At 46.2% G+C, this 21,562-nt stretch overlaps 1 protein-coding gene and 1 pseudogene across 2 annotated transcripts in view; both read left to right on the forward strand.

Annotated features, from left to right (window-relative positions):
• SPOCK1 (SPARC (osteonectin), cwcv and kazal like domains proteoglycan 1) overlaps nt 1-21,562 on the forward strand; it is a 1,975,354-nt gene that overhangs the window by 557,141 nt on the left and 1,396,651 nt on the right. The window lies entirely within an intron of this gene.
• Nucleotides 9,490-12,522, forward strand: LOC146810944 (lysine-specific histone demethylase 1A pseudogene; annotated as a pseudogene). Its single transcript, XR_014966651.1, has one exon. The product of XR_014966651.1 is annotated as a lysine-specific histone demethylase 1A pseudogene (transcript).

Genomic DNA, 21,562 nt, shown 5'->3' on the forward strand with positions numbered 1-21,562 from the left:
CTCCGCACAGGTCACCGAGTTAGGCGATCTGCCCGAGTTGGCCCAGTGGCGCCACGAGGGGGGCCCCTCCCGAGAGGAGTTCTGCCGGGAGCAAGCTACCTGTCCTTCCCTGGTCGGGCCCCGGCAACAAGCAGAGGCCCAGGCCGCGGGCGACCAAACTGGAACGCACCGGGTGTATTGGGGAAATGACCTTTTGTACAGCGAGCAGAAGTCGGTGGAGCTAGGATCCGCCCGGGTGCTGGTGGTACCCCTACGCTTCCGAGACCTCCTCCTGGGCTTGGCCCATGACGTCCCCCTCGCAGGCCACTTGGGCCAGGACAAAACCTACAGTCACCTCGTGACTCACTTCTACTGGCCCAGAATGAAAGCGGATGTAGAAGCCCACTGCAAGTCCTGTCCCACGTGCCAGGCTAGTGGGAAGAGCGGAGAAAAGCGCAAGGCTCCCCTCCAACCCTTCCCTGTCGTCAGTACCCCTTTTGAACGGGTCGGGATCGACATCGTGGGGCCCCTGGACCCCCCAAGTCACCGACTGGTGTGTCCATGACGTGGACACCGGAGACAGCCCACCGGTGAAACACCGAGCCTACCGAGTCCCTGATCGGGTCCGGTCCTGCATTCAAGCCGAGGTCTCGAAGATGTTGACCTTGGGAGTGATCGAACCTTCAGACAGTCCCTGGGCCAGCCCCGTGGTCCTGGTCCCGAAAGCAGCTGCCCCCGGTGTCGCCCCAGAACTCCGCTTCTGCGTGGACTACCGGGGACTCAATGAAGTCACCCGAGCCGATGCCCACCCCATTCCCCGAGCCGACGAGCTCATTGACCGACTCGGGGCTGCTCGGTTCCTCATCACATTCGATCTCACCTGCGGCTATTGGCAAATTGCGCTCACAGAAGGAGCCAAGGAGCGGTCCGCCTTCTCCACCCCGGATGGGCACTATCGCTTTCGCGTGATGCCCTTCGGGATGAAAAATGCCCCAGCCACCTTCCAGCGACTGGTAAATAGAGTCCTGGCCGGGCTGGAAAAGTTCAGCGCTGCCTACCTAGACGATATCGCGGTTTTCAGTTCCGAATGGAGTGAGCACCTCCAGCACCTCCGGAGGGTGCTAACCGCCCTGCGCCAGGCAGGCCTCACCGTGAAAGCCAGCAAGTGCCAGATTGGGCAAGGTTCGGTAGTCTACCTGGGGCACCAGGTCGGAAGCGGCCAGGTCGCCCCTCTACAGCCCAAGATCGATGCCATCCTAGCCTGGGAACCACCCACTACCCAAACGGAGGTCCAAGCCTTTCTGGGCCTCACGGGCTACTACCGGAGATTCAACCGGGGGTACGGCAGCCTGGTCGGTCCCCTCACGGAACTCACGTCCAAGAAACAACCCAAGAAAGTGCAGTGGACCTCTGCCTGCCAAGAGGCGTTCGATGCCCTAAAAGCGGCCATGTGCACTGCCCCCGTCCTCCAGGCCCCCGACTACTCCCAGGAGTTTGTGGTACAAACGGACGCCTCCGAGCATGGCATTGGGGCCGTCCAGTCCCAGGTGAATGACCAAGGCCTAGACCAGCCCGTAGCCTTCCTCAGCCGAAGGCTGTTGCCCAGAGAACAGAGATGGAGCACCATCGAGCGCGAGGCGTTCGCCGTAGTCTGGGCCCTCAAGAAGTTATGCCCCTATCTGTTCGGCACCCATTTCAAAGTCCAAACCGACCATCGCCACTTGTGATGGCTCATGCAGATGCGAGGAGAAAACCCCAAACTACTGCCGTGGTCGATCTCCCTCCAGGGGATGGATTTCACCGTGGAACATCGCCCTGGTACTGACCACGCCAACGCCGATGGCCTCTCCCGGTTCTTCCGCCTCAGCGAAGAGAACCCCCAAGAAGATGGGTAGTTCTCTCCGGCTTTCAGCTGGGGGGGACGCGTGTTAGACCCAGCCTCGTGGCATGGCCATCCCTGTCCCTGCACCACATATCCTGACCCATGCACCTCATGCAGCCCCCGAGCACACAGCCTAGCCGATCCTTCCCACCAGAACACACACACACCCGACCCGAACTTCCCCGTCCGTGGCCTTCCTCCTTTCGGCCACACCGGGCCCGCGTGCCCACGTCATGCACCATGATGGCCGCCCGGCCCCAGCGCGACCCTGGCCTAGAGGCGCCACTCCAGCTGGAGGACATCGCGCTCCCATTGGGATGAGAGAGGGAGGAGCAGTTTCCATCGCACCTCTGAGCTTCCCTGGGAAGGTGGGTTTCGATCGGCCCTCCGGCCTCCCCGAGGGATGGCTCCACGCCTGCTGGGTGTCTGGGACTCCTCCCGACCCGGCCCTGAAAGGATCAAAAGACAATGGCAGGAAACCCCGACAAGCGACCCCCAGGTGACAAGACTCCTGCCTGCACAGACTCCGGACATCAAAGAGGAGTCGACCTATAACAAGGGTGGTCTGGGACTATCCGGGAGATTCGCCTTTGGAAACACTTGAGCCCTGCTGAGTGACTCGCGGCTCCCTGAAGATTGTAAGACCTCCGAACTTGTGCTTGAGCCCTGCTGAGTGACTCGCGGCTCCCTGAAAATCGTAAGACCTCCGAATTTGTGCTTGAGCCCTGCTGAGTGACTCGCGGCTCCCTGAAGATCGTAAGACCTCCGAACTTGTGCTGGAGCCCTGCTGAGTGACTCGCGGCTCCCCGAAAGATCGTAAGACCTCCGAACTTGTGCTTGAGCCCCGCTGAGTGACTCGCGGCTCCCACAGACTCTCCTGGTCCCGCCGGACCCCGACGACGACAAGCGTATCCCCCAGCTCGAGGATTGTGAGCTGTGCGCCGGGTACGCCCCTGCATTTGATCCATATCCCCAAAGACTGTCCCGCTACCTCCTACCCCCCTGAGACTCTGTGAGCCCGTGCTCTACTTGTATATATTTGCCTTGCTGATCATAAAGATCCTACGACTCCAATTTGATAAAGATTGGTTCTTAAGAACTCACGGTGTGGCGTCTCTTTGTCGTGTGGTGCCGAGTGTACGATCCTAGATACGAGATTCCTCCCCTGAGGAGTCTCCCGCCAGTGCCCGGCTATGATACCTCGAGGGTTGGTCTCAGGATAGTCAGGGCCCCCTCCTGGCTCCTCTGAGGTCGCCTTCTAACAGGGAGGTATAGGTATCATACACAACGACAACATCGCCATCATGGAAATGGACTCTTGCAAGTACAACACCTTTGAATGTCTTACCGCCAATATCAAGACTAAGGATAATGGAGCAATACTCTGCCACCTTCTCTATCACCCACCAGGCAACACCCCCTCATTCGGGGAATATTTGTCCGACCTGATTGCTCACTGCGCACTCGGGGACCCTAACAACCTAATTCTTGGTGACCTAAACCTTCGTTGGAATGAAGCGAATAACCCGTTAATTCAAACGCTATCCAATCTTCTCCATGACAACAACTTATCCCAACACTGCTCAGAGGAAACGCACATTAAAGGAGCAACCTTGGATGCCATTATCACTCAACAAGACACAATTACGATCGACCACATACTCCCCGTGGACTGGTCAGACCATCACATGATCTTATTCCACATTAACCAAAAAATGCTTTCCCAGGCACCCATTCAAGACCCCCCCAAATGGACTAGAAACCTCACCCAGATTCTTCTTGTCACCCTAGAAGAGAGGATGAGCAAGCTCCTCCCCAGCGCCAACGACCACCTCACCACAACCAAACTTACCTCACTCTACAATTCAAATATGGTGGCCATGATTGACCAACTTGAAATAAAAAAAAGAGCCAAAAAGCCAAAAGTTGATGTCCGTGGTTCAATACGGACATCAACTCCGAAAGGAGACAACTAAGAGCCACAGAAAGACGCTGGAGGAATAATCCTTCTATTGTCCTCCGCGAACAGCTCAGAACAGTTCACAGCAAGTACAACAATCACATCAAGACCAAAAAATCCATGTTTTTTCGCTCCGCGCTGGACAGCGCAAAAAATAGACGCAAGGAGCAGCTCTACAACATCATCAGGCAACAAACCTCCAAGCCCCCTACATCCTCAATTCAGTACAAAAGGGGGTGGTGATGGACGGAGCACCAGAACCAATCAAACACTCACACCCAGTCAACAGATCTGGGTTTGATCCATCACCATTCTTTAGCCCACTCTGCCACCCCAGTTCAGACATGGCCATATGCAAATCAGTCTGACCCTGTGCCTCATGGGAACAGTCCAGCCCGAACTGCCAAGCCATGCCTTCCCTGGACCGGAAACAAGCTTCCTAGGACCGGTTTCTGGCATTTCAGCCGTCTTCAGCCAGGCTTGCTTGAATCCAGTGGCCAAGTGAGCAAGGGACTCACGTCTGAGCATACCCTGCCAACTTATGGCGAACAAAGCGGTACAAAAGGGGGTGGTGATGGACGGAGCATCAGAACCAATCAAACACTCACACCCAGTCAACAGATCTGGGTTTGATCCATCACCGTTCTTTAGCCCACTCTGCCACCCCAGTTCAGACATGGCCATATGCAAATCAGTCTGACCCTGTGCCTCATGGGAACAGTCCAGCCCGAACTGCCAAGCCATGCCTTCCCTCAGCAACCTCAACCTGAGGCCCAGGGTCAGACTGATTTGCATATGGCCATGTCTGAACTGGGGTGGCAGAGTGGGCTAAAGAACGGTGATGGATCAAGCCCAGATCTGTTGACTGGGTGTGAGTGTTTGATTGGTTCTGATGCTCCGTCCGTCACCACCCCCTTTTGTGCCGCTTTGTTCGCCATACGTTGGCAGGGTATGCTCAGACGTGAGTCCCTTGCTCACTTTGCCACTGGATTCAAGCAAGCCTGGATGAAGACGGCTGAAATGCCAGAAACCGGTCCTAGGAAGCTTGTTTCCGGTCCAGGGAAGGCATGGCTTGGCAGTTCGGGCTGGACTGTTCCCATGAGGCACAGGGTCAGACTGATTTGCATATGGCCATGTCTGAACTGGGGTGGCAGAGTGGGCTAAAGAACGGTGATGGATCAAGCCCAGATCTGTTGACTGGGTGTGAGTGTTTGATTGGTTCTGATGCTCCGTACGTCACCACCCCCTTTTGTACCACATCCTCAATTCAGGCGTCCAAAGAAGTATGCACCAACTTCACCAACTTCCTTCATGACAAGATCACCAAGATCGAACTCTCACTGGACACCAACAGCACCCCCCCACAAATAGTAGCATGTCGGGGCGTATGAGAACGCTCCCATACCCCCTACCAAATCCTGGCTAATCTTCCACCCCAGTCAGGAAGCTGAGATAGTCCACCTTATCTCCACCTCCAAACCCTCATCTCATGTCCTAGACCCTATTCCCCCCAACTGACCAAAAAGCTCCCTAGAACCACTCTGGTGCACAATCATAAACAGCTCCATGAAAAACGGAGTCATTCCAGATTGCCTTAAAGTGGGACAAGTCACGCCACTGCTAAAAAATCCCGTCCTTGATATAAAGGATTTGAATACCTTCAGACCCGTCTCTAACCTTCCTCTTCTATCCAAAATCCTAGAAAGATGCGTACTCCAACAACTAACCCAACACTTGGACAACATCAACCTCCTTGACTCCCATCAGTCTGGCTTCAGAAAAGGCTGCAGCACTGAAAGCACGATCCTCAACATCATCGATGATATCCACAAATCACTCGACTCAGACCAATGCTGCCTCCTCATTCTCCTAGACCTATCTGCAGCATTCGACACGGTAGACCACAAATTTCTCATTAGGGCTCTCCAAGAAAAAGCCGGACTTGGCGAGGTGGTCCTCCAATGGTTCTCATCCTTCCTACACAACCGCACCCAAAGAATCAAAATCAAAACCTTTGCGTCCGACCTTCATCCAGTCAGCAAGGGAGTCCCTCAAGGTTCAGTGCTCTCCCCCCCAACTTTTTAACATTTACATGGAACCCCTCACCAAACTACTCAAAAAAGCCAACATCCGCTTCCATCTTTATGCTGACGATACTCAGATCTACCTGGAAACCTCCTCCATCAAGGACATTCAACGACTCAATGACATACTGAGAGATGTCCAACACTGGCTGTCAAGTAACCACCTTAAACTAAACCCTGAAAAAAACGAAATACTCCTCATCTCAAACAAATTGCTGATTGGCTAAAAGCTATTGATGCACTCAACGGGAACCTCACCCAGGCCGAACCTGTCAAATCACTAGGTATCACGCTAGACCCGAAACTGGACATGACCATACACATCAAGCACTCAGCTAAGAGCGCCTTCCTTAACCTGAAGCTACTGAACAAAATAAAACCTTTCATCCTGCCCAATGATCTCAAACAGGCCACCCAAGCATTGGTGTTATCAAGACTAGACTATGGGAATGCAGTCCTTTCAGGAATAGCAAAATCACATCTTGCTCCCCACAAAACAACGCTTAACGCGGCAGCCAGAATGGTCACCTGAATCAGAAAATTTGATCACATTTCTCCCGCACTCAGAAAACTTAAGTGGCTCCCAGTCGAAATGTGGGCTAGCTTCAGAACAGCCTGCCTCATGCACAAAGCCTTGCACACCGGAAAACCCGAATAATTGGCGGCCAAACTCAAAAAAGCCAGTCAGACCAGGAACCTCAGAAGCTCAGACTCTCTTCTACTCATTCTGCTGAAAACTCAAAAACAAAAAACGGTGGCCCAGTCCTTCGCCGGGAGCGTGCCCAAAATCTGGAACTCTATTCCCCCTCACATCAGAACTATTCCCTCTTTTGTAAAATTCAAAAGTCAGCTCAAAGTCCTGTTCCTCGAACGCTCCCTAGGGAACCGTTAGGAGAAGTTGGAGCGCGGAATCAGACACCTTTCACTGCTTCGACTTTTTGTCTGCAAGGCTTCGAACCAGAACTCTCCGCCAACGACCTACACTATTATTGTATTATGTGATTCTCTGCACTGTATCTGATGTAAAGCACTCCGATACCCTCGGGTCAGGCCAGTGCTATATAAAACTTCTTACATAAATAAATAAATAAATTAAGTGATACTAATTTCTAAGGACTGAGATAGCAGCTCATGGTGCAAGCCTTAATGGATATTCATTCTCATTTCTAGGACAACAATTCATGCTGCAGGTCAGGATAGACATGTACCTTCAGAACTCTCATCACATCTCAGTATGGAGTTAATAGTGCATGCTGCAGATCAGAATAAAGATGCACTGTCAAAATGTTCAGGATGTCTCAGTGCTAGGATAAGAGCTCATTGTTCAGGTTTAGGGTAAATGTGCACGGTTACAGCTTTCATGATATCTCAGTACTGAGATAAAGGTTCAGGATACAGGTTGGGATAGAGGTGTACCACCAGAGCCGTTAGGCTGTCAAAGACCTTGGGTGACAGCACCTCAGAAAACTCAGAGTGTCTAATTATTACAACACTAATGGACATTACAGGCAAGCATAGAGGTGCATCGTCCGAATTCATAGAATGTCCCAAGACGGGGATAGTAGCAGGTTTGTTGATCAGGATAGATGTGCACTGTTGGTGTTCTTAGGAAATGTATTAGCCATCCACAACCCAGTTTTTGCTCCTCTTACTCATTGACTTTACTCTTGTCTTCGATCACGGTGGCCATACATGCTCCACTGCCTTTTGGCTAGGTTTGCACTATGGAAATACCATATACATACATTCATGCATGCATCTTACTCCTGGGATAGCAGTGTTTATTGCATGTGCCCTGTCCGCGATCTCAGGATATTTCAGAACCAGAAACAGCAGATGTGACAGATCATGATAGCAGCCCTTCCAAGTACCTTGCATCACCCAATTTAAAGAGCTCCTCGGAGCTCAGCAGCAGTCAGGTTTTTTTTGTGTGGCACCCAGGGCAAAACGTTTTAAGTGCACAGTGAAACCCTCTGATTGCCAGAATGTTACTGCTACCAGTGTCTGCAAACCGGCAAGGATAGGTTGACAGATGTCATGATTAAACGTCCATACAGAGTGTGATGGTGGAGGGTTCCTGTTCTCTGCAGATAGTGACCAGATTTTGAGAAGCAAAAACCGGGACAGGCTACACATAAAAGTAGGACTAAAAACTTTAGCCTTACTTATGACTGGCCTGTCTGTCCCGAATTTTGCTGGGGGTCGGGGGGATTGAGGTGCTTGCGTGTGCGTACATATTATGGTCCCACATTTACAAACTATGCCTACATAACATTGGCTATGGCATCACCTTTGCCCGCACTCTGTCAGGTCTTTCCTCTGCTGCAGCATGTTTGCAGCCTATCTCCTCCTGCGCTGCTTGAAACAGACACATTACTTAACGGGAGCACACTTTTCAGTTGTCCTTTACAGGTTAATTTAACCTTGTCCCAAAAATTGGGACATACATTTAAAATGAAGAAAACCACCGGGACATTATGCGGAAAACCGGGACTGTATGCGGAAATCCGGGATGTCTGGTCACCCTATCTGCAGACGCAGTCTGCTGCGAGTTTGCAGCACTGCGTCAGTGCAATTTAGTAAAGCTTAATATAAAGTAAGTAAGTGGCACTTACTTTTAGAGCTTCATGTTGCACGGAAGGCTGTACTTCTATTATCGCTTATTACAGAGAGTTTTCTGCTTGAATGGAACCCAACACCCATAGGACTCAAATGGCTTCAGCCCCCTACCCCCCGTCGTGTGTCAGCCCGGGCTGAGACAGCTTCCCGGGCACACACACAGACAGTTGTTATCGCAGACGCACCCGAGTACTTCACAGATATTTAAAAGACCATTTACGTGTTGACGCGCCATTGTTCTTTTTTCACCTCTTCATCTCCACTCTGCCTATTGCTAGAAGAATTATCCCCCCTCGAATTTTTTTGTAGCCCCCCTCTTGTAAAATTTGGCTCTAGTTGCGCCTCTGATTCCAGATATACTTTTGATTAACAAAGTAAGCTCTTTTGTGCAGCTGCGCCACCTTTGCCCTGTTACAAAGTGTACCTACTACTATAATAACTTTTTTTTACCCATATTAACATCTTAATGTAGCGTTTACAACATACACAAAATCGATTGTTAAAATCATCCTCCCTCTTGAAAGCAGGATGTCCAGCTACTGTTTAAACGATCTGCATTGGGTAGCTTCTAAAGCCCCTTCCTATGGCGAATGTGCGAAAAAAAAGTGAATTCCACATATTAGAGACAATTTAATTACTCGAACAATGCTTTATTATATTCGACCCCCAGGCGAACAGTCTCTGTCTTTACAGGAACGTCTCGTTCAACCAGGAAAAGAACAAGTGTTGTTTTGGAACAGCAAAGAAGTAAATGTAAATAAACGCAGTTTTTTTACTACGCGGGTGAACACGAGACGGAGACGAGGCATATGTTTTATTAATAAAATTGTGTATTCGATTCGGGATATTTCAAATATAAAATGTTCTCACCATACAAGGTTGCAGCTATATGTAAACAGGTAAGCGGTCTAGTGTTTACACTGTAGCGTCATTACGTACATTTTGCATTGCAAGGGACGCGCTCTGTACTCAACGCCGTGACGTCGAGCGCTCCACACTGGGTTGGGAAGTGTATCCGTTGTTCTCCCTGCCTAGCGAGTCCTGAAGGTACCGATCCTGGTGCCGGGGCTGACTTCATCTGCCCTCACTGCACCTCCTGAGGTACCGTGCCCTTCGCAGCTATTTACCTACAGCCGCCAGTACCATGCTGTCCGGAAAGAAGGTCGAGCTTGGCGTTGGTGAAAAGACCCAGGACCCTCAGCCGCCCAGCGGTGACAGCAGCTCCTCGAACGAGCGCACACCGCGCAAGAAGGAGCGTATCTCCCCGGCCTCGGATGTGGGGGGCGCGGAAGGAAGCGGTATGGATGGTAGCCACCCCGGCACCCCTGAGGGCCGCCGCAGCAGCCGCCGCAAGAAGCCTAAGGTTCAGTACCGGGAAATGGACGAGAGCCTGGCCAACTTGTCCGAGGACGAGTACTACTCGGAGGAGGAGCGGCACGCACGGGCCGAGCGTGAGAAGGACGCCCCCGTGCTTCCCCAGGCCGAGGATGAGCACGAAAGTGAGCCCGAGGAACCGTCCGAGGGGGCGGCGCTGCAGAGCCGGCTGCCCCACGAGCGCATGACTTCTAGAGAAGCAGCTGCTTTCCCCGACATCATGAATGCCCCTCAGACCGCACAGAAGGCCTTTCTATACATCCGCAACCGCACGCTGCAGCTGTGGCTGGAGAACCCCCGCATTCAGCTGACCTTCGAGGCCACCCTACAGCAGATGGAGGCGCCCTACAACAGCGACACCGTACTGGCCCACCGTATACACAATTATCTGGAGAGACACGGTCTCATCAACTTTGGTGTCTACAAAAGGGTAAAGCCATTGCCAACCCAAAAGACTGGGAAGGTGATCATCATAGGCGCCGGGGTATCGGGTTTGGCGGCCGCCCGTCAGTTGCAAAGTTTCGGCATGGATGTTACACTCTTGGAATCAAGGGACCGTGTAGGAGGGAGGGTGGCTACGTTTCGCAAGGGCCAATATGTTGCTGATCTCGGGGCTATGGTAGTCACTGGCCTCGGTGGTAATCCAATGGCAGTAATTAGTAAGCAGGTAAATATGGAGCTAGCAAAGATTAAGCAGAAATGTCCTCTTTATGAGGCCAATGGACAAGCTGTTCAAATTCCAAAGGAAAAAGATGAGATGGTTGAACAAGAGTTTAATCGTTTGCTGGAAGCTACTTCCTACCTTAGCCATCAGTTGGATTTTAATGTTTTAAATAATAAACCCGTTTCTCTTGGCCAGGCACTTGAGGTAGTCATCCAGTTGCAGGAGAAACATGTGAAAGATGAGCAGATTGAGCACTGGAGCAAGATTGTTAAAACTCAAGAGGAGTTAAAAGAAGTTCTCAATAAAATGGTCACTTTAAAAGAGAAGATTAAAGAACTTCACCAACAATATAAGGAAGCCTCGGAAGTTAAACCAGCGCGAGATATCACTGCAGAGTTTTTGGTGAAAAGCAAACATAGAGATTTGACAGTGCTCTGCAAGGAATATGACGATTTAGCAGAAGCCCAGGGAAAGCTTGAAGAGAAACTCCAAGAGCTTGAAGCTAATCCTCCAAGTGATGTTTATTTGTCATCACGTGACAGACAAATACTTGATTGGCATTTTGCAAATTTAGAATTTGCAAATGCAACACCTCTCTCTACCCTTTCTTTGAAGCACTGGGACCAGGATGATGATTTTGAGTTTACAGGCAGTCACCTGACTGTACGGAATGGATATTCATGTGTACCTGTTGCCTTGGCAGAAGGCTTAGATATTAAGTTAAATACAGCAGTTCGACAAGTTCGATACACAAGTTCTGGTTGTGAAGTACTAGCTGTTAACACTCGTTCCACTAGTCAGACTTTTATTTACAAATGTGATGCTGTACTTTGTACTCTTCCTCTAGGAGTATTAAAGCAACAACCTCCAGCAGTGCAGTTTGTGCCTCCTCTTCCAGAGTGGAAAACATCTGCTGTACAGAGAATGGGATTTGGTAATCTAAATAAGGTAGTATTGTGTTTTGACCGTGTGTTTTGGGATCCTTCTGTAAATTTGTTTGGCCATGTTGGCAGTACCACTGCAAGCAGGGGGGAGCTCTTCCTTTTCTGGAATCTTTATAAAGCACCAATTCTTTTGGCATTGGTAGCAGGAGAAGCAGCAGGGATAATGGAAAATATCAGTGACGATGTTATTGTTGGACGCTGTCTTGCAATCCTGAAAGGAATATTTGGGAGCAGTGCTGTTCCCCAGCCTAAAGAGACTGTAGTGACACGTTGGCGTGCCGATCCTTGGGCGAGGGGATCCTATTCATATGTAGCTGCTGGATCTTCAGGGAATGACTATGACTTGATGGCTCAGCCGATTACTCCAGGCCCATCCATCCCTGGAGCCCCTCAGCCTGTTCCGCGCTTATTTTTTGCTGGAGAACACACAATTCGTAACTATCCGGCAACTGTCCATGGGGCTCTTTTGAGTGGATTGAGAGAAGCTGGTCGAATTGCAGATCAGTTTTTAGGTGCTATGTATACTCTACCTCGCCAAACTCCACCTGCGGCCCCTGCACAATCATCCCCTAGCATGTAGATGCATCAGTACGAGTGCCATTGAAAACACAATAGTGACATTTTATCAGACCTCTTCTGAATGAAATGTCTTAGTAGTAGAATCGGGGATAACTGTAAAAAACTGAGCCTACGCTTTTCATGAATATCTTTGCAAAATATTTGATTTAGGTTTGAGAAGCCGTTGTTTATTTTATTTTTTATATAATGTTCCTTTTGTCACAACATTGATTTGCCTCTGTGGCCATAATCATAGACTGGCCAAGAGCTGCTGCCTTAATATAGTTTTCTTCTGGACATTTCATGAGGAAATAATTTTGTGGTAGTTCAATTTTAGTGTGGTAAAGTAGATGACCCTCCCCCCCGACCTTTATATATGTTTCATATTTTTTTTTTATAACAGACTGCTTTTCAAGCACTCCTTTGTATTTTGAAAATAAAACATCTTCGAAATTATATTGTTGACTTTTTTTTTCAGGAAATCCGCACAAGGTTGGTGGTCAACTGCATAATGTGGGTTTACAGCAATGTATTTTGATGGTCTTTAGAAACTGGAACATGAGCAACTTGAAGTGTCGCTAGATTTTAGGCAAGGAATATGCTTTTTCAATTAGAACATTAACGTTGGGTAGCAATGATTATTAAAACGTCATATGCATAGTTATAACTATTGATCATATGGCCCCTTGATAACCAATCACTTGTTTCCATTCTTTCTGGAACAATTGCAGACTACACATGGTCTACAGGTCTGTCTTTGCCCCTAGGATTTAATTACTTCCCTTTCTGTGACTTGTTGAATTAGTTTAGCTCTCACTAGTAATTGAGAAACAGATGACAAAGATTTTGCTAATCCTCACTCTCTCCCTAGCAGCTCTTGTGCTCATAGCAACAGGCATTCAGATGATGTTTATAAACCATGAGCCTTTAATGGTTTATACATTTCACCTGAACCCCTCGATGGCAATATAGGCCTATGTTACAAGTTAGAAATATTTTCTGCCTCCTGCGCTCTAGATGTATATCTACACCCTCTCCATGGCAGTGAAAATAAATTCTGTTGGAGACTGAATCCTTTATTGCCGTGTTGCGGAACATTCCTGCGAGACATTTTTAGTGGAAAAATGCCACCAACTATATCTTCTGTGCATAATTTACAACAACACTATTTGATTGATACAACTCAGTAGCAAAATAAAAACTTCTGGACTGCCCTCTAATAATATCTTCTCGGCCCAAAGTAATGGAGATTAAGTTAAGAAACGTAGTATGAATTGGCATAGACTTAGCAACAAGAAGTATGCAATAGAAATCTTTTTCTGACAGTCTAAAGTGGTGGATCCTACAGTTCTAAAATGTTAGGTTTTTATATTTTCTCAATATAGTTAAGATAGTATGTGTGGCGCACAATAACCATTCAGATTCCATCAACCCAAAAAGTGAAATCTGGCTAAACATTCAATTTAGTATTTTATGTAAAACACCAGATGCAGCACTTGCACTTTCCTAGGCTCCCAACATTACAACAAAGAATATATGCCGGGCAAAATATACAAAACAGTAAGTTTTCCAGCGACATGCTCATGAACTCTTCAGTGGCCACAATAAACTGAGATCCTTCAGCACACTAGGTAGACCATCCCAAGCAAACCAGCCAACACCTTGTCCAATACCTTCCTAATGTTAGTGAGGCTACCAATACCAAATTTAAACACAACCTCAAAGTTCTACAGAATGCTAGCAGGTCTGGAAGAACACATCATATAGACCATCCAGCCCCCTTATGGTAACAACTTAGAAACAAATCTTAAGTAGCATATTACAAAAAATAAATTAACAAAGTAAGCCAAATTCAGTAACTCCTAATAGTTTTCGATAATTTTAACGCCGTTTCTTGATAATATGCCCCACGATACCTTCCAAAGATACCAGGCGTAGAAGATCTACATAACTTTCAGTGTCCAACAGAAAACACTACTACACAGAAAAGGCTTCACCAAATTCTTATAGGTGGCAAAGTGATCCTTTCCACCAGTACAGCCACACATTACCCATAGCAAACGATTGCTCATGTTGGATGGGGACAGGGTAGTGCTACAAACCACACACTCGGACAATAAATTCGACATTTACAAATATTGAAACTTAAGTTTAAACAACAAAGCCACACAGTAAGACTTTGCAAAGCAAGTGACCACTTCACACCCTCAGTAAGAACTTTACAGCAGAAACAAAATAAATGCACTTGGGCATACTGTCCATCATACATTAACAATGACAGGTTAGCAAGAAATCCCAGGTTCATGCAGAAATATGCTCTATTGACATTCCCAGACTCTACAAATGGCAAGCCTGAATTTCACACATGCAGACTGATTATTTTACATGGTGGCATGCTAAAGTTAATAATACAAAATAGAAATAATTAATTATATAATTACCTCTAAAGGAGTGAACATGATGTGTTTAATCTTTTCTTGTTCATGCATAACTTTGTATAGACGTCCGCATTTGTGTGTTTGATATTATCTTCTGTGTTCTTCCATTTCCTTTATTTGGCTTTTAAAAGTAAAATAGACTTGTGGTAAAGTATGCAGCTACATGTATTATCCTAAATAACAGAATAGGGTGACCATAACCTAGAAAGTGAATCCTTTTATTTACAGAGTTGTGAAAAATCGCACTACTGGTATGAATTTAAAAAAATGTCACCTTAGAAAAGCTGCCAGTCGGCAAACAATTGAAGGAACGGCTGTCGGATGTGTTTTAGAAAATACTTTGAAGACGTGATCAGCATCTCAAAGTACAGATATATGGGGACTCCATCCCATCCTGCCTTACATTATAAGGATTTTGTAAGTCTCTTATGAATTTCTTTATAATGTCATGCAACTCCAAGGTGACTTTCAGTATCCTTACAATGTATGGCAGGGTGGATGTTCCACAAACCACATAAATCCTTGTTGTGGTGTTCTTTTTAACCCCTTCCCTGCTCATTACGGAACCACTCCGTCATGAGCCACGGGTAACGTGTGCTCATGACGGAGTGGTTCCGTCATGCTGCGGCCGTTGGCGGCCGCTCCGCCCACGCGGCGCTAATTCCCCGCCTGTGCGGGCGATTAGCGCCGTGGGCGGAGTCATGACGGAACCACTCCGTCATGAGCACAGCTCAACCGTGACTCATGACGGAGTGGTTCCGTCATGAGCACGGCGCCACCGTAGTGCCCCCAAACCCCCCCCCCCCCAGCGCTGCGGCAGAATTCCTGCCGCAGCCAAGGTGTTAATGAAAGAGGATGTTTGTAAACATGAAAAATAAAATTGGAATCTCAAGTGCAAAACTAAACGCACCAAAAAGCAGTTAGATAATCGCATCAGTTTAATACAAATCAGATTTTTTGAAAAATAGCTTTCACTCAGACTATGTGGAAACATGCAGGAAGATTTTCTTTCCTGTAATTAGCTAAAGCTTGGAAGAAATAAACACGTTGCGGTAAATATCTTGCACTAAACATGTTGCTTATCACTGTTGCATCTAGAAAAACAGGAACAGAAGAAAAGGCCACATTTCGTTTGTTTTTAAACTGCAACTTTAATTATGTTCCATGACCTGCCTTTCCCCATGGTTACTGGCTTTTGCATCAGCCAATTTGATGTTCAAAGTCACCTATAATAAATTGACAGTTGAGCGTCCACGTCATTTCTTTACCACAAGCGATTAGGTACATCATAGGTTGCCTGTAATAAAGAAATAAACTTAGGGATGTACGTTTATAGGGGGATTGTAGACTCCCACATATATATCCGTTATGGCCTCAAGATGTTATAATATTGACTATTTGTCGTAAACATTTAGAAAATTATGGCGGTATTTGGCATGATGGTTGACTATTAAAAACATGAGGGAGACGGAGCATAGGGATTGCCCCAGTGTTAAATGATCTATGAAATATCTTACAGTAAAAAAGCGATTGTCTCAAAGTTATTCCTCTATTGTAAAAAAGAACAGCTTATATACAAAGTTGCTGATAACTCTTATTTATGTAATAGTCTGATCACTTTCTTAGTGATTTCTAGATATTTGGGATTTCAGATTGTGATCACCTGTAATAGATAATCTTGTTGAAGTAATACAGGTTTCAAATCCATGGTTGGCTGTTGAAAGCTCAACACTTTTGTAGTTTTTTAATAATTGATCATGATTGGGGGAAATAATTTATAGCTCATACATTAGGATTTGCCACAGATCTTATTGATTTTCAGTTGTGGAGAGAATACATGAAGCTGAATTTTCTTCCTGCCATTTGAAGTGATCTGTGTTTAAGAAAAATGTGTAATGTTCCTTTTGATAAATATTGATGTGTGTTTTGAGTTTCAGGCATTTCATATTACAGCCTAGTGGGTATTTCAGTACACTGATAAACTTTGCATATTAAACTGCATTAACGTACTACATGGTGATACATTTTCTATGTTGATTGGTTTGGCAGTGTAGGTAATATTGAGTAACTAAACGATACATGAGGCCTGGGTGCTTTTATATAACTCATGTAGTGCAGTGTATTTGATTTTCAAATCGTCCACACTATCTCCCTAGTGTGGAAGATTTGAGCCTTACGTCCTCCAACTAAAGGGAAACAAGCATTGGCATAGCCAATAGGTCTCGCCTTTGGGACCTTATAAGTGTTTAGCCATGCAACAGTTGCGTAACTAAATACTTATAAAGTCCCAAAAGCGAGACCTATTTGCTATGCAAAGCGGCCGTGTGGCCGCGAAAGTGATCGCGATCCGATCACAATCAAACATCAAAGCGGCCGTGCGGCCGAAAGTGAAAGTAATTGCGGTAAAACGCGGCGCGCGTGCCCGTGCACATGCACTGTAGCTCTAGGCTGGCCTGGTAGCACTTTTTTGGAGCCCTCTCAATAAGTCTCGCTAGACCAGCGCATGCGCTGGGTCAGGCGAGACCTAAAAAATAAGTTGCTCCTCGCATCACAAAGCTTTTCCTTTGTAGCCACCAATTCAGGCTGCAAAGGAAGAGCTTCCCACAGTCTGTGATGTTTTGTTTTAGTTTGTCAAGTCCACTGACATGACAGCTTGTGAAACTGAAAGCAGTCGAAGCTTTCAGTGTGATTGATGCTCAGCGGCATCGCTCCGCATGAGTACCAATCCCAACGGGATTGGTACTGTTGAAAATGAGAGAATCTCCAATTTCCAGTGGAACTTCTCCTTAGGGGATCTCTGCTCGGGGATCCCTCTTGAAAGGCAATTTCTTGATCAGGGAACCACCCATTTAGATACCAGGGATTTGAAAGGTACCGGAATGCCCCCACTCTGGTCACAAACAGTTTTTCTGCCCTTTGGACCCCCAAAGGCAACAAAAAGCATGCTGGGCCTATGGGCTGTATTTTTTATAATTGATATAATATGGTGGCGACCAGCCAATACTGGCACCCAGTGGTGTACCCCCACCCCTAAAGGGCAAATAGCCTTTCTGCGAGAGGAGGGTGTGAGAAAGCAAACTAGATGCCAGGCATACATTTTAAAGACCGCAATAAATGGGATGAAAGCCGGTACCTTGCCGTCATCAGGCTGCAGCCCTACCCCAAAGCCCCAGAAGTATTTCTTGCCTCCTCTATCTCCAGTCTACCTTCCCTGGCAAGGAAAACAGAAAACCCCAGACGCTAAGGGCTGTTTTACAGGAAAAAGCACTCCTGGGTGCACTTATCCTTGCATCCTCTCCAATGTACCTAGTATCGTAGAAGGGGCTGTAGATGGTTTTGCAGCCCCTTCTACAATATGGATGACACAGTTGCACATCTTACCCAAGTGCAATCACAATGGGACATTCCCTTATTTATATGGGGGTTAAAATTCCACACATATATATTTTGTTTTTCTGCACCATATTACAGAAGCTGGCACAAAGGCAAAAAACCTCACTAGAGGCACATTGACTTATGCTGTGAGAACAGCTCTAGAAGGCATCCTTTGGAAGGGGTACACGATGGCCCCACAGACTCAATCAGGCATCACCCTCTTCAAAGAAGGGCAGGGCCACCTTCAGTGAAAGACGGAGCCATGGTTTCAACAAAGACAGTGCATCTGATGTGTTAATTAGGGCCCAGATTTTTTTCTCTCCCAATATGTCACACTTTATAATCACCTGTGGAACCCAAACAGTCTCTCTCTTCCCCTGGGGCCTAGAGCCCAAATACTCCAACCATCTCAATGGCAAACAAGTAAATTTACATTCCTTTTGTGTACTTTTGACATTTGGGCTGGCAGAGAGGAGGCTTCCCCATTCTGCTTCACCAAGGTTGCAGAAAGAATGTTGGCTTGCTGATGCCATAACGGCCTAATTAATGTCCCAAACCATTATTGTTATCCCCATATGCTGTAGCTTGTTTGGCTCTGTGTATTGCTTGATTTTGGAAAATCAATATCCACTAAATATCTGTGCGACGGGAAGAGTAAAACTGATATATCTGTATGTTACTTATGTAGTTCAGCTATCTGGGTGAAAAAAGACCGCTGAACACAAAACGCTGGTTTTAAGAAAAGTACAGCTTTGTGGATTCATCCATAGGTTGCATATCTCATTGCAGTAAAACATGCAAACGGGTAGAAACTGCAAAATAAGAACTCCTGACTTCCTCTCAAAATTACAAAAACTAGAGTGTGTTATTTAACGCAGCACACTGTTCCCTAAAAAAACCCACATTTTATTATATTTTTTCCATATCATTGGGGCCCTAGAGGGAAATCCGCAATACTTGCTCACCATTAGAATCCCACATGATATGAAGGGATAAAAAGATGCAAATTTAGCCTGGATATCTCTTGAGGAAAGCAATTTTTAGGGCTTAAGTATGAACCGCTCTAAATAGCAATACAAGCATTGACAAAGCCAGCAGGTTGCTTCTTCTGAAGGCCAAGCTGTACTCTTGGACTTAACTGCTGTCATTAACACTGTTGATTGAGCCCCCAACCTTGCCAACATGCTCCTTTCCGCTTTTTTCTTTCTTACTGGGCATTATTGGTTTTGCTGACACCTGGTTCACGTAATACCTTTTAGTCGGTCATGTACTGATGCTTGGGATTACGATATCTGCACCCCACCCCGCTTAAAGTGTGCATCCCACAGAATAATTTCTTGGAATATTTGTTTTCTCACCACACACCCTCTCCCTCCGTGAGATCTCGTTCGGCGTCTCATATCAACTCTATGCATACAACACCCAAGTCATTATCTTCTCATCTCCTAAGCCTATATCTACAGGCATGCTTATCTGACTTCCTCACCTCTATTGGAATCTGGATGGCACTCTGGATGTCCTAATGAAAACCTCAAAACGAAAGTTCTATGTTCCCTTCTCCCTTGCACACACACCTTCACCTAGAAACCGGTTTCCTTCAGCGCGTCTTTGAAAATGCAATCTTTTAATATCAATACAGCCAGCACAGTTTGTTGCTTAATACACAATATCCACTCACCGGTTGCATATGATGCAGCCAAAACCCTCCCTGACTCACTATCCTTCAGTCGACTTTATCACTGCAAAATGAATCAATTTGTGCCGCCCCCCCCCCTCACACGCACACCCTATTACTCTGCCTTTTTTGGCAAGGTTATAAACTCGGCTACCCTGTTTCTGTTAAGTGCTTCTAAGCATACCTCCTACCTTTGGCTTTAACACCAGGTTTATTGGCACACCGCAAAGTATATTGCCTTACAGAAATTACTTATATTATTATTCAAATCAATAAGCAACTTGATCTCTAGCTATCTCTGCTTACACCTTATCGAGCTACACATGAACTTAGTCGTAGGCCACCAATTTCCACCTTTTAGCAACATCGAAGCCACAATGTGCTGTACCAATTTCCAAGCCATTTACCTTTTATGCATTCTTCACTGTAACCCTTTACTGACTGTTATTTGTACCATTGACTTTCTAAAGAGTTAAAAATCGCACTGAACGGTTATTTACTGCAACAAAACATAAAATGGATCAGCCGTTCTAATGAAAATTTGTAATGCTCTTTAGTGTGCTTTTTGATTTTCCTTGAGATAGTGGTAGGATATGTTCCTGTGTTATGTGCAGAAACCAAACGTCAATCTCCCTTATCAGAGTAGAAGTACAACTACAGTAGTGACCAAGTTAAGATTAGCCTGAGGAAAGATCCAAGACCCGCCTGGATAATTGAACCCAACTGCACCAGAAAATCAGCACATCTGTTCTGAACAATAAGGAATTGGCTCTAGATAGTGTACTTAATTAGGACACAGATTACAACCTAGAGTTGTAAGGTAGAGGGCTGATTTCGAAAAGCGTGTTCCATTGAATTGTACAAGTGTGCGGAAAACTATGTCAAAGGACTTTAGTGAGATCTTTAGTGTGGGTACATAAGCTATTAAGCGGGGACAGGAGAGATTTGATGTATAAGAGGAACCTGGGATATTTTATGGGACTGTGATTGTATAAACAAAGATGATGACAGAGCTTCAAGACAGGCTCGAGTGGTTTCACTTGTTCAATCCACAATATATGTTCCATTCCCAATCCTTTTCTAAGGACATTTGAGGAGAGTTGTGAATTTTTAGGGAGATTTGACCGAAGTCTAGCTTTTAAGCATGGTCTGCATCAGACTTAATTAATGTTAGTTGCATGGAAATAACTCAGGATGACTTGGGTATGTACTTCTGCCCTTCTGCAGGAAAAGTGCCAGTTTAAGAACAACAGTACAACTGCTCACTTATCCTGTTTTTTGTAATTTTCTTTTTCTTTGAGTCCAGCAAGGAGGGGAGACAATGATGCATGTCGAGAGGATGTCGCCTTACGGCTAGAACGGTTGACCTTGAAGCTGAGGAAACCGGTTCGAGGCTCGGCAACGACGCTCAACATCCTGTGATTCTGGGCAAATCACTTAATTTCCCCGCGCCTAACAAAAAATGAATATGTCCTTGTGTAAAGAAACTAGTACTCCTGTAAAGAGCTCTGATACCGGATATCTTCGGGTCTAGTTCGCGCTATATAAAACTCTAAAAAATAAATAAATAAAGTGTCTGTAGGCACCTGCGAAGACTAATGCTCCTCCAATTACTTCTACTGAGGATGCTGATTGAGAATCAACAGCCACTAAATAGTACAGCTTGAACGAAAGAGTCTGCTGCCTCAGATCAAGAACAAGCTTCCTGTCCGTCATGTGATCACGTTTATTACACAGAGAATGTTTGCATTTTTCAGTGTAATCCGCGTCAGCGCAGGATAATTACAGATCCAGATGGAAAAACTGACCTAAGAAGGCACGGCATGTTGATTAAAAAGGACAAATATTGGAAAAGCCGATAGGCCTGGCATGCTTTTCAACTTTTTTTTTTGTATTGCAAGTATACATTGCAAAAGTAAAAATAAGAAAAAATATGCTACCATCGAATATTGTTGCCATATGCTTAAAGTAAAAATATGAAATTAAAAAATGACACCTTGCATATCATTT

This window comes from Triturus cristatus, chromosome 7 (assembly GCF_964204655.1).
Source record: "Triturus cristatus chromosome 7, aTriCri1.1, whole genome shotgun sequence".
NCBI classification, from domain to species: Eukaryota; Metazoa; Chordata; class Amphibia; order Caudata; family Salamandridae; genus Triturus; species Triturus cristatus.